The following is a 4,407-nucleotide window of genomic DNA, read 5'->3' as shown; positions in this document are numbered from 1 at the left end:
ACATAGATGCTGTACTTAGCTATGATTCATTCACCAGAAAAAAAATTATAAAGTAAAAGATGGATCCTCTATATTATTTTATCTTGTCTTATCTGTACTACCTGGATTAATCTCATATAATATCAGAACCCACTATAGCTCCACATACTGCTAATATGCATGTTTTTTTTTCTCTCTATGTTGATTCAGACATTGTGGAACTTAGTATTGTCAGTGCTGCACAGTGGTTACGAACTATTCAAGTTAAAAGTCAGGATGGAGACATGATCACTGAAACATTTACGAAAACTCGTTACAAACACGTATCTGAGAAAAAAATTTCAAACTATTGAGATAAATAAAGAGGATGACATGGGTTGATGTATACCATTTGAAAATGGGAGAGTCATCATTATGCTTCACTTCTGTCATCATGAAAGTACCCTACTATAATGATCCAGGGGTTATGACATTATTATTATTACCAGGCTGGAAACAGTTTACCATATTTTGCAAGTAGACAATGACAATGAGGTCACGGCTTGTGAGGTGTCTCAAGCAACCTATTTTTTTAGCCATACCTTCTCTGAAAAAGAAGCATTATCATTAGGAAAACAAGCAGTTAAATCAGGTACAAATTTTGCATCAGATATCATACAAGGAAAACTTTTGTTGGTGCAAGAAAACAATGTGCAAAAGAAGGAGCTCAAGAGTTGACACAAACTGCTCAACCTAATAAAAGGAAGAGATGCAAAGGCCCGGCATTCAGAATCACTAAAACCAAGATATAAAGAACATGGAACTCTGATTTCTTGACAAGTAATTATGTCCATTCTATCTCATGAAAAGTCTTGTCAGTAAACTAAGTCGGAGCTAGATTTATTTTCTGTCCTTCCTACACAAACGGTGATTGAAGGTGGTCAGTGGACAGAATATTATCCTCTTTAATCAGTGGACCCATCGAATTTTCTGCATCAGGATCGAGAGATGAATACATATATCCAGCACAATCATATCTACATGTGAGGACAAAACGATGAAGATAAGTCTGCTCCTGTCAATCTGTTTCTTCATTCTCTATTTTCATAAATCGATGTACACCTGAATGCCAATCTGATTTCTTCACCTGTCAATCTCTATGTCTATAAGGCCTATGTAGAAACACTACTGAGTTATAATAGAGAATCCATCTGACTACATCTATGTGTGTGTAAAGGACATGGTAGGTAGTTTTCACGATCTTGACTTTAATTATGGAGATAATGATGGAATCAAAGACCAGTACATAAATACCCAGGGTAGTCAAACTGTCGACATAATTGGCTGTATATATTTGAACATATTTTCTTTGCAAAACAAGGTCTTGCCAAATGGTTTTACTTTAAAACTATGCCTCATATAAAGTAAAGATGCATTTTGCATTATGCCAAGTGATGAATCAAATTTTAAAGTTGTTATACAATACATTTCTACCTATGCTAAAAAAAGTAAATACCAGTCATTCTGTCGCATGCAAAAGCCTTTCAGAAAGGAACTGTTAAATATTATTTGAAGTATGAAATGAATAAAAACCCTATAACCGAGTGCTTTCGAAAGGTGGACCTTTCTTCTTCAAGGGCAAACTGGGAAGTATGAAGTATATAGAGTGCAAATCATCTTCAATTTCTCAAGGAAACTTACAAGAATCTATTAATGACACATTTTTAGGTCAAGTATCTACATATCTTGGTATAGGATGTGTTAATAATATTACATTTAATGGATCTTGAAATAAAAACCCATACAATTTCGAACATTACAGTATCCATTTTATGGTAATCAATGTGGATGGAAAACAAGTTCCTGCTCAACTTTACAACCGATTTTGATGCTGATTTGTATGCATGAAGCTACGAAACATTATTTAGTGGAAAACTGTTTGTAGATATAGGTTATGACGAATATTCGGACGGATATACATTCTTTGTATTTGATCTTACACCCGACATACCTGCTGGTTCTTCACACTTTAACTTGGTAAAACATGGAAATCTACGAATAGAAATATGATTTGGTAAAGCATTACTTAACACTATAAATGTTCTTGCCTATGCAGAATTGCAGTCCATTTTAGGAATTGACCAGTTCAGAAATATAATTACTGATATCTAAAAAGCAATGAACACTGTAGAGATTTATTCTTTACTCTCAAAATATTTGTGTACGAGAAAGAAACTTGGAGGTATGTTTGCTAGTGATCAGTTACATCGTCAACTTTGATCCAAGTCGTTATAAACCTGAAAGTCATTAGGTTTGCATCTACTTTGGTTGAAATGGGAAAGGAGAATATTTTGATCCCCTTGAACTGTCAAACATGGACTTACAATAAGAAGGTCTTGCAAGGAACTTATTCGATAGCATGTGGATAATTTTATATATATTATGGATATTACAGATGTAGATGTGTGTTTAATACACATACCATTTTATGTAGATCAAATATCAAAATCTTTATTGTATGAAGCTTCATAAATGTTTTTAAAAAATGGGCCTTATTTATATTACTGGAAACTAAGCATTTATTGGTTATTGTGTAAGTATGGTAAAATAAGAAACGGGGTGTTTATAAGCTCTTACACACTTTTACACCTGTACTGCTAAATCCTAACAAGTTTATTGCATTGAATCAGACTTTGTTCAGAGCCATATCGTAAATATTTTATTTCATTTTTATATAGTATTTCAGGCAATGCTCGTTGCAATTACTGTACTACAAAGAAGTCAATAAACCCTACCCCACTGTGTTTTTGAAGCCTGGAAAATTCTGGGAATTGTGCCACATGAGCTTATTTACTATCAACAGTGTCAAAATATGATGTCATGTAAACAGACTAATGCCGAGAGGGGCGATTCACTTCTTCATTTTCGAAAGGTTTCTACTTCAGCCACTAAGAGTAAAATAACCATAGGAAATTTGTGTAAAAATATTAGAAGTAGAAATTCTCAGGATATTTACTTTGGAATTTCGTGATTCATACTAATAAGTCCCGACAGTGCTATTCATTTTGTTTCGTCGAGTTTCTAAGTCAGCTGGTAACGATATATTAACTACAGAAAATAAATGTAAAAAGGTGAGAAGTATAAACTCTGGTCATAAGTTGTTTGAAACTTTATGATCAATACTAACAGAACTACACGTCTTATTTTGCAATCCTTCCATTCTTTGTACTTTGATTACTTGCTAGAACCTAGAAGAAAGAGTTAATGATTCTTTCTCTTTTTCTTCTAGGGGTGGGCAAAACTTCATGAAGTTAGAGATTTGTAAGGTATGATTTGTTCAAAATAGTGAGGGAATGGTGTTTTGGCTAAAAAATAAGGTTAGGGAATGCCATCCCCATGCATTCCACACCACTGCTATAAATCATTCCTGCTACCTTGTTGAAACTGGGTCATGCCTTCGGGTGGTGAAGGTTTGGGCATCACGTCGTGGGTTGTGAAGAGATTTTCAAGAATTTTGAGAGTACATTTAATTGCCTAATTGTAAAGTATATTCTATATTGGCAGACAGTAAACATGTTGGATTTATAAAATTTGAAAGAAAAGATATGTATTTTCTTGTCTTTTATCAGAAGACACAATAAATTGAAATCTTTTGACAAGAGCTATTTTATTCTTATCACGGTTATTCTACAAATTTTAATTGTTCCTCAAATCTTCAAAAGTAGGATACATGCACATTATTCTGATAAAGTCGTTTTTCTCTACAATATACTAGAAAATTTTCTTGATAATTAATTTTAAAAGTAAAGACCGTAAATCGAATGAAATAAAAGGAAAAGATAAATGTTAGAAGCATGCTCTCTGATGATAATGATTTGTTACAACCTTGCTTTTCCATACTATCCTTTAGAGGCATTTTTATAACTCTAACAGGAAATAGACAAGGCCATGTTCTAGGTGTTTTTCAACCTGTTTTTACATACAACGGAGGTCGTTTCAAATATCTTAAATTGTATATGTTTATGCATCACATCTTGTTATGTAATGAGATTTTGAAGATTTTTATAGCACGCTTAACTGGCTCAAGGTATACTTTATAAAATATATGGCATTTTCGTGTTGAGGTCATACTTACACAACTTATTTAAAACCACACCTATAATTACTATCCATTATTGCCATTACATACTATAAATTATTCTTACTACCTTGTCAAAATTGGGTCATGTTCTTGGGTAGTGAAGGTTTAGACATCACATCATGGGATGTACAAAGATTTTCAATGATTTTTAATTGCCTAATTATAAGATATATTCTGTATTGATAGACAGCAAACATGTCGTATTTATAAAATTTGAAAGAAAAGATATATATTTTCTTGTCTTTTATTATGAGAAACAATAAATTGAAATATTTGGTCAAGAACATTTCATTATTATCGCAGTTATT

This window comes from Limulus polyphemus, unplaced genomic scaffold, assembly GCF_000517525.1.
Source record: "Limulus polyphemus unplaced genomic scaffold, Limulus_polyphemus-2.1.2 Scaffold5514, whole genome shotgun sequence".
NCBI lineage: Eukaryota > Metazoa > Arthropoda > Merostomata > Xiphosura > Limulidae > Limulus > Limulus polyphemus.
This window is presented reverse-complemented; position numbering follows the sequence as displayed.